Raw genomic sequence first — 14,280 nt, 5'->3', positions numbered from 1 at the left:
GTATAACGAGTTTGATTTATTCTCTAATTACAAGAAGAAAACCTTTTAAGGCTTTAAGCAACAGAATGGTTTCTCTGATGCAGTTTCCTACATGACTCTGTGAAGATATCAGAGTTGAAAGATATCATTGAGGGAAATATTATGCTTATATTTCCCAAAAAATTAAACTGCCAATTTTTCTTTCATAATTAGAAGTCAAATAAAGGTGGTTATTTTCATGTGATAAGGTCATGTAAACATTTTACTTTCTTTTTTCCAGAACTTCATGATTACTTCTTGCAGATTTTTATGACTTCTAGCCATTTGTTGATTTCAACCCCAATTGATTTCACACTGAATGTAATGATGATAATTCTTTGGTGATCAGTCAATAATCTACCACAGATAGTAGAAACCATTCTAGTTATTTTAAAAATAATATGATGTAATATAGAGAACTATGTGCTTACAAAATAGTTGAAAAATCTAGAAGAACTGACTATAGGTTGGGCATCCAGAGATGTCTCTCAGAACAACACAGGAGACCTAGGCTGCAAAGGGAGCTGTTCTTGCTACAGTCTTTACCATCCGTTATCTGAAAAATACCACCACCTTAGCCATAGGACTAGGAACAATACAGTGATCCAGCCACTGTGTACTTATATTCCGTAGCAAAACAGAAGCCTCTCCTGCTACTGCCTCTCTGCCTAATTAAATTATCCAAATTCAAGTCTCTTATGAGTACATTGAATGGGCTGCATCCAAAACAAATCTGGAACACAAAATGCAAAAGATCTAGGATTAATTTTTTATATTTTATTTTTAAAATAATCGAATATTAAAATATAAATCATGTGCATGGTAGAAATATTTAGGCTATAAAAAATGTTTTTACTCCTCAAATATCTCCTTCCCCATCATCACTCTCAGCTTATCATGTTAACCATATTTCTTTCGTCTTAAATAAAACCTCTTTGTCACCTTTCTCCCTCCATATATTACCTAATTTCTCTCCTTTCCTTTACAGCAAAGCCCCTCAAAGGTTGTTTATACTTAAAAAAAAATAGACTTTTTAGAGCTCTTTTAGATTTACACAAAAGTGGAGCAGAAAATACATATACCCTCTGCTCCCCACTACATATACATATTTTCTCCTACTAATATCTTATATTAGTATGGTACATTTATTATAATTGAACCAATACTGATACATTATTTTAAAATAAAGTTCATAGTTTACATTAGGTTCACATTTTGTGTGCAATTTTATGGATTTTGAGAAATGCATGTCATATATCTACCACTACAGCATCATACAGAATAGTTTTACTGCCCTAAAAATCCTCTGTACTCTGTCTATTTATCCCTCCCTCTCTGCCCTGTCCCCTCAAGCCCCTGGCAACCACGGACGTTTTCACTGTCTCTATAGTTTTGCCTTTTCCAAAATGTCATATAGTTGGAATCATATAGTATGCAGATTTATCCGACTGGCACGTTTATACCGTCTGCTTCAAATTTCTTTCCTTTTCAACTCACCCAATCATACCAATAAAACAGCTTTGTCATGATCATGAATGATCCTTATTCAGGTCTCACCACATTTGGCCTCTGAGCAGCACTCGACACAGTGGATCACTGCCTTCCCAGGACTCTCCACTTTCATAGACTCCTCTCCACCTAACCAGCTGTTCCCTCATTCTTCTTTGAGAGTTTCTCCTTAGCTACCCAGCTCTCTTGGCTTTAAATTCCATCTATATGTTGATACCCTCTGCACGTATCTTTCTCATGAACTCTAGGCTCCTCTACCCAGCAGCCTATGCCACAGCCACAGCTCTACTTTCATGCCTTAGTATCGCCTCAAGCATAACATGCCAGACTGCCTCCTGATCTTCACCACACACCTCTCCCCACCCCACAGTCCAATCTTGGTTAATTGTAATTCCATCTTTCCAGTCTCTGGTCCAAAATTTTGATTCGTAATATTTTAGAAATATTTTCTCTCATATTCCACATCCAATCTGTTAACAAGTCTAGATTAGCTCTGCCATCATCAAATTGCCTGATTAGATCATCTCTCCCTCAAATTCTACCTCCTAGGACCAAATCAGGATCATCTTCTGCCCACTTTATGGCTGTAGCTTCTTCACTGGTCTCACTTCCGCACTTGTCCCATTTTAGTTTATTCTCAGCTGAGCATCCAGAATGATCTGGTTCAAATGTAGTCATGTCATCTCCCTTCTCTTCTCAAGATCCTCAGTGACTGTCATCTTACTTAAAGTAAGAGCTAAAGTCTTTCCTTATTGTCTATAAAGGTCCACACAACCTTCTCTAAACGCCCTAACTCCTAACCCTTTCCACTCTCGGAGCTCTTATCCTGCTACATCCCATCTCACTCACTCTGTTCAGTCCCACTGGCCTGATCCTTGAACATGCCAGGCTGCTCCCTACTCAGAACCTTTGACTTACTGTTTCTTCTGTCTGGAATGAGATTTCCCAAGATATCGTCATGATTCACTTCATAATTTCATTCAGAACTTCCCTCAAATGTCACCCTCCATGTGAGAACTTCCCTAGCCCCCCTATTGAAATTTGCAGTGCACTCCCACAAACTCCATATTCCACTTCCCACCATTAATTTTTTTTTAATCTTTTTCTTTTTGGTGAGGAAGATTGTCCCTGAGCTACATCTGTGTCAATCTTCCTCTACTTTGTATATGGGACACCACCACAACATGGCTTAATGAGCAGCATGTAGGTCTGTGCCCAGGATCCGAACCTGCAAACACCTGGCTGCCGAAGTGGAGTGCGTTAACTTAACCACTATGACGCTGGGCCAGCCCCTGTGCATTACTTTTGTAATGCACTTATCACGTTTTAATCTGACATATGTTCCACATACTTATCTTATTGCCTGTTTTTTCATGGTATAGAACATCCACGAAAGCAGAGATTTGTTTGCTTGTTTTCTCTACTGCATGGCACAAAGAAAGTGCTCATAAATATTTATTAAAGAAATGAATTAAAGAATAATATGAAAATAACACCACACAGAAATATCTAATATTAAAATTTTGTCAGTTTTACATGTATAAGCACATTATTATTTTTATCAAAATTGGATCATATTATCCATGTAGATTATAACTAGTTCTTTATTCTTATATTATGGGCATTTTTTAAATAAGTAAATATAGATCACAATACTCTTGTAAATGACTATGAATTATTCAATTACCATTTTTGATTATTAATAATCTAAATAATCACTGCTTTTGTATATTTAGATTTTTGCTATTTTAAGCTAAGTTCATATAATAATGTTTAAATATAAATTCTCACACTTGATTATTTTCTGAAAATAAATTTTTAAAAGTACAATTACTGAGTCACAAGGTATAAACATTGATGTATAGTGAAATTCTGTCAATTTAATTTTCCACCAACAATATATGAAATTATATTTATATATCCTTACTATTTCCAATAGTAGTATTTGCTTTCTTTCAAAGAGTTGATATACTTCTATTTCTGCATAGATTACGTCATGTTCACCACCCAAGTACTAATTACAACCCATCACCACACACATGTGCCAAATTATCCCTTTCACCCTCCTCCCTCCCCCCTTCCACTCTGGTAACCACCAATCCAGTCTCTGTCTCTATGTGTTTGTTTATTGTTGTTATTATCTACTACTTAATGAGGGAAATACCCTCAGTAACCAATGTTACTGCAATAAACAAAACATTAAAAAAATTAAAAATAAATAAATAAATTTGGAAAAGACAAAAGTATTATATTTATTACAGCTTTCAATTTTGACAGTTGCAAACAATGTCTATTCATTAAATGTATTTTTTCATGGATTCAATTTTCATGTGAATTGCTTACTTTTAAAAACAGTCATGTTAATTTTATCCATTTCATTTGAATCACCTATTGACATATGAAGTAAATAAACTCTGTTATTTGTGTTTAAAAATTTTAATCAGTTATTAAAATAAACCAAGATTTCTGCTATGATCAAGGTGAAGCAAGAAGAACTGAATTTACCCTCCTGCCTGAAACAACAAAAAAATGGACAAAATCTACAAAACAACAAATTTCAAGACACTGAATATCAGGCAACAAATGGTAAAAAAATCCATTGAGCTCTGTGGTTGCCCACCTTATTTCTCTGAGAGAATTTCTGGGGCACACTGAAGGAAAAGGAAACCAGAAGGAATCAGCAGATTCTGTGTTAAGAAGGACCTGCGTTTCTGTGATCCTTGACTCTAAGAAGCCCTGGGTATTTTTCTTGTAGAATGGTTTTAGAAACCGTGGTCTGGGCGCTAGGTGTGTTTATTGCTACTGGGGTGTCATTGCTCTAGGCTCTGTCAGCTAACAGAGTGAGGGAATACGTGATATACTAACCTTCACATATACAGGTATCTATAAATCTTTCGGTCTGTAAAAATCTGTGTCTCTATTGAGCTAAACACGAACTCATACTGATGTTTCCAACGTTAATCCTTTACCCCATGGAGCATCCTGGCCTCTTCCCTTTGTTCATCTGTAAACTCCCACTCCAACAGTGAGAAACTTGGCTACCACCATCCACCATCCATTGACTTGGTTGTTCAATACCAGTAGACATGTATACAGCAGTGTCAAACTGTTAACCCATATCCCGTGGGAAACAACTCTATTAACTAGGATATAATGCTTAACTGCAGTTCTTTTTGCCATTAATCTTACAGATTCCACTAATTTCCAAAGTTACTCAGGTCAGCCCCTTTTCCTCCCATCCCTTTCAGTAAGTCATTTCATACATTTGTTACATGTTTTTGTCACAGTCTACATTTCATCCTGGGATTCCCCAACCTCCTAAATAATTTTTTAAAATTTGCATAAATTAAGATTCATTCTTATGCTGTAAAGTTCTATGGGTTTTGATAAATCCATAATATCATGTATCTATCACTGCATTATTATACAGAAAAATTTCACATGCTAAAATATCTCTTTTGCTTCACCTATTCAAACCTCCCATCTTCCCCCTACACCTTTGACAGCTACATTTTTTTTACTCTCTCTATAGTTTTGCTTTTTCCAAAATGTCATGCATTTGAAATCATTTAGTATGTAGCCTTTTCAGACTGGCTTCTTTCACTTAGCAATATGCACCTAAAGCTTCATCCATGTTTTTTGTGGCTTGATAGCTCATTTTCTTTTATTTCTGAATAATATTCCACTGTATGTATGTACCAAAGTTTGTTTATCCATTCACCCACTGAAGGACATTATGGTTGCTTCCAACTTGGGCTATTATCAGTGAACTTATACAAACATTCAAGAGCAGGTTCTTTTGGATACAAGTTTTCAAATCAGTCAGGTAAATACCCAGGAATATGATTGCCTGATCATATGGTAAGACCATGTTTAGCTTTGCAAGAAACTTCCAGACTTCAAAAGTTAGTGTACCATTTTTGCATTCCCACAAGCAATGAACGAGTGTACTTGTTGCTCCACATCTTCAACAGCATTTAGTATTGTCCATTTTTTTGGACTTCAGCTCTTCCAATAGGTATGTAGTAGTATCTCACTGTTGCTTTAATTTACAATTCCCTAATGACAAATGATCTTGAGCATCTTTTAATAAGCCTATTTGCCATTTGTTTCTCTTCTTTGGAGAGGTGTCTTTCAGATCTTTTTGCCCATATTAAATTGTGTTTCTTTTCTTATTATTGAGTTTTAAGATTGGATTGAAGTTCTTTATTGGATAAGTGTTTTGCAGATATTTTCTCCTGGTCTATGGATTGTCTTTTTATTCTCTTAACTGTTTTTTACAGAACAGTAGTTTTTAAATTTAGTCAAATTACACTTATTACTTTTTTTCTTTCATAGATCATGTTATTGGTATTGCACCTAAGAACTCATTGCCAAACTCAAAGTCCTTTAAATTTCCTCCTATATTTTTTCTATAAGTTTGATAGTTTTACATTTTACATTTAGATCTATGACCCATCTATTGCAAAGACTATTCTTTCTTTACCAAATTGCCTTTGCTCCTTTGTCAAAGATCATTGACTATACTTGTGTGCATCTATTTTTAGGCTCTATGCTGTCTTCCATTCATCTATGTATCTATTCTTTCATTAATGCTATGCTGTCTTGATTACAGTAGCTTTATAGTATTGTCTTGAAATGGTTAGTGTGAGTCCTCTGTCTTGACATGAGTACAGCCATGTTTGGCCGCTCCATTGACCTACAGCCACCAGCACAAAAAGAAATATAAAAGCTGCTTTCTGCGTGGTGGGAACTGGCCCTTCTCCCACGGAAAGAGTTGCAAGTTGTAACATTTCAAGGCTCTTGGAGTGTCGTAGCACGGGATGGACTGGCCATCTGTGCCGGGCTAAGACGATAACCAAAGAAAACAATGCACGTACACAACTACTGGGCTGGGACGTTAGCCAAGGGGCTCAGTGCACGTACGCCACTGATAACCATTTGTGCATGGAAACACTGGATGCTTGCTCTGTAAACTCTGTAACTGCTTATATAAACTGCTGGAGACTGAGACCTGGTGAGAGTTCCACCTGTGGAAGGGACGCCTTGCCCAGGATGTGTGATCCTTGCCCAGCCGTGTCGATTGACAGGACTCTCCTGGCAGTGGGGCGTGGATGTTGTGAGTAATTGATTTACTGTGAAGTAACTGATTTGATGTGTTCTCTTTTCGGTCAACCTGGTGTTTCTCTTTCCGGTTGATTTGTGTCATTTCCTTTCAGTCGATCTGGTATTTCCCTTTCCGATCAATCTGATGTTTTTTCCCTCTTATTATTTGACCTATTCGAATCTGTTTGCGGACTATCGCCTTTACTATCCTCTATATAATAAAATATACCTTCAGTCCATTTGTTTGGAGTGGAAAGTGTCTTTTACATCTCCGATCGAATCCCCGAACCTCTTATAACATCCTCCTACTTTGTTCTTTTTCTTCAGTATTGTGTTGGCTATTCTAGGATTTTTGCCTTCCCATATAAACTTTAGAATTAGTTTATTGATATCTACAAAATTCCTCTTCCACTTTTAAGGACACTTGTGATTATATTGAGCCCACCAGCATAATCCTGGATGATCTCCCTATTCTAAGGTTAGTTCATTAGTAACCTTAGTTCCATCTGAAAAGTCCCTTTTGCCAATTAGGATTATAATACTGTAAACATTATAATATTGTAAATTTTTATATATTTTTGTGTATATATCTATACTTTTGTACTCTCAGTTCTCTTACTTTAATTTGTTAGTCATGCCCCATGCTTCTTCCATATTATTTAAGTTTTATGGTTTTATAATACTTTTGCATATTAGAAATATTATTTTTAATTTCTGACTACTTTCACCTGATTTACCTCTAGGAAAATTTTGGAAATTATTTTGTTAAGTCACAAAACTTAGAAAGTTCATTGAAATTTATATTGAATGATCTTGAGTTTCTCCTTCCAGTAACACAGTATGTATTTCAATTTATTCAAGTGTTTTTTTTCCTTTTGTAGAGTAGTATAGCTTTTGTCACATAGATACAACACATTTCTGATTAATATTATTCTTATTTACTTTCTATACCCAATTGCTCATCTGAATAGGTTCTTTTTTTAGTATATACTTTAACAAGTAATTGTTGGCTTGTAAAAAACTACTGGTTTTATTTGCTTACCTTGTAATTAGCCACTGTACTGAATTATCTGTTTTTGCTTGTTAAAATTTTACCTTATAAATTATCTTAAAGTAAAATTGATTTTGGTTTCTTTCGGTGTGCAGTTCTATGAATTTTAACGCATGTATAGATTTGTGTAACCCTTCACTGCCACCAAAATACAGAACAGTTCCATAATGTCCAAAAACTCCTTCATGCTCTCTCTTTCTGAATTATCTTCTATTTCTATAATTTTTCTGTTTATTCTCTTGCCTTTTCTAGGATAATTCTAGTAATAATTGTATACACTTACTTTTTGTTTTAAACCAGGGCAAATAGTTTAGGTAATTTACTAAATCTTTGGAACTGTTGTGTTGGTTGACTCTTTGGGTTTTTTCACAGTCATTTTCTTTCTTTCTCTTTACAGAAGAGAAATTTTAATAAATCTTAAAAAGAAATTAGCTTGTGTTCTTATTTCAAGGCCTGCAAGGAATGTGGTCAGCTATAGAAGATTTTCTTGGGCTTTATTGCTAGTTCTATGAGGAATGTAGGATAAGTACAGTAGTCATGAAGAGTTCAAATCACTGAGGTATTTGGGAAGAAAGCTTGTAGAGAAAGCCACAGATGAGTAATTGACCTTCAAGTAAATATGGCAAGACCCTCAGTTATGGTTTCAGGTTGCTAATCCACATCTGATATCTTCCTAGATTATGTGTCATGGACATTTAAAAAAATAATGTTAATAATTATAATCATGTCTGCTATTCCTTCTACTATATTTTACTCAGCACTTTCTCTGTGCCAGGCATTGTGCTAAATGTTTTGCATTTATTTGTATAATTTAATTCTTACAACATTCCTCTGGGGCACTTACTTGCTTAGCATGGTTCTTTACTTCTTCAGTTACTTTGGGCTTTCCAACTTCTCCTTCCTCAGATATCACCTACCCATGATGGCAGCTATCATTATACCTATTAGCTTGTACTAATTTTTAATATCTTGTCAGAAACTTTAATGCATGATTCTTCCTTTACATGATTCTTCCAGTAATCAAGAGCTTGCTGGTGACAAAGTGCCTTAGCCTAAAAGAGTAATTTTCCAACTTTGGGACATAGAACACTGGGACAGAAAGGCGGGAATATTTCCATATTCAAAGGAACACTTTTGGCTTCTTAGGTGCTCTCTAAATGACTGCTCAAAGGTGTCCTTCTCCTAGGCCAGTCCCAGTTGTGCTGTTTCTCTAATGAACACTTCTTCATCATGAATGTGCATCCTCACTTTAAATAGCAAAGACACACTCTGAAGTTCTTGTTGCAGCTTTGGGAAAAGTCAGCTCAACATTTTAATAACTCCCACTGCAAGGAGATTGTAGCGTCTAATCCCTGATCTCCTAAAGGTCACTGCCTTGAGTGGATTTTATACCAAGACTGCAGAAAATACATATCCAAGCTCCAGGCTTCTGATGCTTATTAAGGGCCATGGTGATTTCAGTAGGCTAGTGAATCTTGAAGGGTACAGTGTATTTAATTCCTGATGCATAGCTGGTACATCAAAAGCTGGAAATAATATTAAGGATTTTGAGAAGCAGTTGTAGTTTGTGCTCTTCAAGTAGCAAATAAAAAAAATATTTAATAGTTGTATAAAGCAAAAATAATACAGGAATAGTAAATAAAAATGGATGTAACTTGAAGGCATAAAGATGGATGATTCCATTAAATAGGTATTAAAGAAGCCCTTCTAGAAATGAAAGAGAAAAAAATCTGAGAACTGTTTATTCACTTACCATGAATATATAATATATTAATTATATACGTAAAGTAGGTATAATAAAAATCTCGTGTTCTCGTTAATAATTATATTATTAAGTCAGGAAAATAGAAGTATTCAAATACATGAGGCTGAGAGTTTTCAATGCATTTAATATGTCAAGGTACTTGTATAAGTTTCATATGAAAAGAAGTCATTTAACTTCAAAAAAATGAAAAGATTTCAAAAGCACATATCATTTTCTACTTCGCTGAACTGAAATTAGATGAGAATATTTTTACTGCAATTATTATTATTATTTTTATTATTACCGCTAATGAAATAAAACAAGCTGATTAATTCTGAACGATATTCTTAAATTTGGATTTTGAAACCTAGCGAGTTCTTGAATGTTGCCCAGGAAATATGCTTAGTGCTTTATATAGGCCATTGAATTTAATCCTCATAAAAAAGAGGCCAAATCTTAGAGAGGCTACTGAGGAGTGATCAAAGTCACACGGTGAGTGAAGAACACATTAAACCTCTTAACCAATTTGTCACAGTTCAGTTTTAAGATTTCTATTCTTTGACAGATTTTAAAAAATATTTATCAATACTGATGGAACAATTTGATATGTGCAAGTAAATGAGGATGGAGCCAGATTTTTCTCTACGTGGGAAAACAGGAGGTCACTTAAATGAAAAACATCTTAGGAGACGTTTGCAGCACTTGCAATGTGCTGTAGTCAAAAACTCAATTTTGAAAAATGAGTCTGAGTCCTTCAAGTGTCTTTCTTTTTTATATTTCTTTCAGTTGGCTCTGGTGTCACTTTGACATACCACCATCAATGTGGGTTTTTTTGTTTATGTATTTGTTTTGAGTATCTTTTATTCTGGTACCACAAGATGCCCGAACTCATGTTGTATATTCCCTGGCCCAGTTGTAGAATCTTTATCTTTCTACTCTAAAAATTAGCTTTGTTTGAATAGCATGAGGAGAAATAAAGGAGGAATTTTCTCTCTCTTTTAAAAAAATATTTCTATGAGATCATAAAATAACAAAGTTGAGAATAATTCTCATATGTTACAAGTATGCCTTTGGTCATCAGTAGTTTTATGGAATTAAGAAATGAATTTATCATTTCTATATTAACAGTTAAAATAGTACTTATCGACACTGAAAAAACAATTTGAAAATATGCAAATGAAATCAGAATGGAACTGGATTTTTCTGTAGCTGGGAAAATAGAAGTTCATTTAAATGAAAAATTATTTATCACCCTCATAGGATACTAAATGGGACTTGTGAAATCATTACGTTAAACTGTTAGCTAAATCCAGTGTTCAACAATAGTGGCTTCAACATCATTGCATTTTTTTGGTTTAACAGAAATCTTTAAGATTTCAACTCTCATTTAAATTTTTATTTACCTGACTTATTAAGCAGAGCACACTAACAGGGCAATCTTCCTCTATGAATATGGATTGTGTAACTCCTTAGTCAGCATTCAGAACAGGAATATTATTGTGTGGGTGTGTGATGAGTATAACCCAACATGTACTGATGCTGGTCAAAACCAAGAAGTTGTCCTGTTGAAATGATATCTGCTAGCAATTGTTAAGTGGTTCCAAAAAGAAAAATCTTTACTGAGAAATAGTTATTAGTTGGATTTTAGGTAATCAGTGTTCTAGTGAATTATTAACTGATATCATAGCTCCTTCATATGTAATTGTAGAAGGAGTACATTTTCTAGCTCTGTCATTTTGTTCTATTTTGTCATTATAGAGCAGAGTCTGTGGATCAATGGAGGGGTTCAGCCATTCCAGAGTGTCTGAATTCAAGTTACTTGGACTTATTGATTCTCCTGAGCTCCAGATTTTCCTCTTTGTGATGTTTTCCATTTTCTATTTAATGACCATGTTGGGCAACTGCCTGGTTTTGTTCACAGTCCTGTCCACCCCACCCCTTCACTCCTCCATGTACTTCCTGCTCAGCAATCTCTCTTTCATTGACATGTGCCTGTTCTCCTTTGCCACTCCACAGATGATCAAGGACTTCTTTGCTCAGCGCAAGACCATCATCTTTGAAAGCTGCATTTCTCAGATCTTCTTTTTGCATCTCTTCACCAGGACTGAGATTGTGCTGCTGATCTCCATGTCTTTTGACAGGTATATTGCCATATGCAAAACTCTCCATTATTCAACAATTATGAGCCAAAGAGTGTGTGTAGGGCTTGTGGTATCTTCCTGGACAGTGGGCTTCCTGCAGAAAATAAGCCAGTTAGCTTTTACCCTATATTTACCCTCCTGCCCTCCTGTGGTCCCAATGTAGAGTTTCTTCTGTGACTTTACTTTGGTATCCACGTAGGTTGTATAGATATATATGTTCTGGGAATCTTCATGATCTCAACCAGTGGTGTGATTGCTCTTATAAATTTTCTGCTTTTGCTCGCTTCCTACATCACTGTTCTTGTCACTTTCAAGAACGTGTCCTCCCCAGGATCATATAAGGCTTTTTCTACCTGCACTGCACATTTCATAGTTGTGTTAATGTTCTTTGGACCTTGCATCTTCATCTATGTGTGGCCTTTCACAAATTTCCTGATGGACAAAGTTCTCTCTGTTTTCTATACCATCTTCACCTCTTTTCTGAATCCACTTATCTATACTTTGAGAAACCAGGAAGTGAAGACAGCTTTGAGGAGGAAACTAAGTAACCAATACTTAAATCTTGGGAAAACTACTCCAAGATATCCAATGCAATGAACAGAGATCTCTTGTCTGAGATTTAGTATCATTAGTTTTGTTCTTAGAGAAATAGAAAATTAAACTTAGAATCCGCCTTTAAATTCATTTAGTCCCAATTCATGAAAAAAGGCAGCCAGGGTTGAAAGATGTGAACTATCTGGCCAAAAATTAGTGCAGTGTTTGCAAACCTTTTTAGATTGTGGATGCATTTGAAAATCTGTTGAAATCTATGGCTTATTTTCATAGAAAAATGCACATATCATCAAAATTGTGAACATAAATTCAGGGCTTCATAGACTTCTGAATCCTATAAACATACCTCAGATTTAGACTGCTTAGAGAAGCCCGAGATAAAATATTATTCTCTTGTCTTGTTGCTCAGAACATTCCCGCTCAGCTGCACAGCCCTGTGGTATTCTTTTTTTTTTTTTTTTAATTTTTTGTTTATTGCAGTAACTTTGGTTTATAACATTGTATAAATTTCAGGTGTACATCATTATACTTCTATTTCTGCACAGATTACATCATGTTCACCACCCAAATACTAATTACAACCCATCACCACACACATGTGCTGAATTATCCCTTTCGCCCTCCTCCCTCCCCCCTTCTTCTCTGGTAACCACCAATCCAATCTCTGTCTCTATGTGTTTGTTTGTTGTTGTTATTATCTACTACTTAATGAGGGAAATCATGTGGTATTTGACCTTCTCCCTCTGACTTATTTCACTTTGCATGATACCCTCAATGTCCATCCATGTTGTCACAAATGGCTGGATTTCATCGTTTCTTATGGCTGAGCAGTATTCCATTGTGATGGTGCCCAGTTATAGAACTTGAGTTACGAGTGTTGGTCATAACAAGATTTTTTTTTATAGCATTAGAAATATTTTCATGGGAAATTTGATATTGTAAACAGATTCTTTTAAATAGTGTTGAACAATCTTGATTTAGTGGGTCCAATTGTTTGAGTTCTGAGTCAACTTTGAAAAAAATAGGACAGTTTAAAGGATCTGAAATTTAACAGTATGGTTTCTTAATAGGTGTGCAGATCACTGTCACACTTGATAATTGATACAGCAAATAATTAGTCAAATGGCAATTTGTAATGCTTAAACCATAGAAAGCAAACTACTCAAATCTGCTTGGCTTCCAAAACCTGGCTGAATATCAGAGATGTGAGGAATACTTTTAATACCAAGACTAAACATTTGGAAAATTATTAACTATTAAATTCATGACAAGTTTTTCACTTCCAAAATAAAATATTCCAAAATAGTATTAGTCTTAGTATGACTTTTGTGCCTCATTTCCAATATAATGTAGCCTGTGGAAAGAAAATACGAAAATAATTTAAGAAACATATAGTAAAATTCTCTGTAATTTGCTTTATTATTGATTATGTTTTTTTTTTTTTACAAGACAGTCTTTGGAAATCAACTGGCCAATCCATTTCCCTAACAGCTGAAGAACCTAAGGTTCAGAGAATTCATAGAGCTATTTCAGGGCTGAATCACTGTAATGTGGACCTCAGAATTAAATCTTGGGTCTGTTGTTTCCTTGTTGTGTTATCCTGGGAGATTCACTTTACCTCTCTATCTCTTCTTAATCTCTAATCTGAGGATAATAAAAGTAGATTAATTGTTATGATTGTTTTATGGAAAGTGGACAGAATGGATTCTAAAAGTGTCATTTTCTTTTCCCTTCCCACTCATGTAGACTTCTCCCCAAAATCTATCTTATTTTTAAGTAGTAAGCATTTGAAAAATAACGACATTCAGGGCAAACCAAGAGCACACAAAATTTGATATTCTCATTTTAGGACATCTTTAAGACTGTGGCTAATTAAGACATATGACAGAAAAGCAAATAGAAAACTTTCCAGTTTTCCGTTGCTAACCTTGTGTGTGTGGGGGAGAAAAAACTAGATTAGATTGCCTGGCACTTTGAGATTTCTATGAATAACAATATACTGATAGGCTGTATCTCCTTGAATTGCCTGAAGTCTATGGAAAAGGTTCAGGAAACAATCTCTCATCATGGATTCAGACAGTTTGCGAATTCATGAGAAAAACACAAACTCTTGCCCTGTGAAGAGAGAAATGGCATTAATAACTTCTTACATTTTTCTT

At 35.1% G+C, this 14,280-nt stretch overlaps 1 pseudogene; it reads left to right on the top strand.

The window, feature by feature from the left end:
* The first annotated feature begins 11,204 nt into the window (after positions 1-11,204).
* Positions 11,205-12,166, top strand: LOC131405547 (olfactory receptor 4K2-like; annotated as a pseudogene).
* The last annotated feature ends 2,114 nt before the right edge of the window (positions 12,167-14,280 follow it).

This window comes from Diceros bicornis, chromosome 5 (genome assembly GCF_020826845.1).
Source record: "Diceros bicornis minor isolate mBicDic1 chromosome 5, mDicBic1.mat.cur, whole genome shotgun sequence".
NCBI classification, from domain to species: Eukaryota; Metazoa; Chordata; class Mammalia; order Perissodactyla; family Rhinocerotidae; genus Diceros; species Diceros bicornis.
The sequence above is the reverse complement of the archived record's forward strand: the minus strand, read 5'-3'. Positions and strand labels throughout refer to the sequence as shown.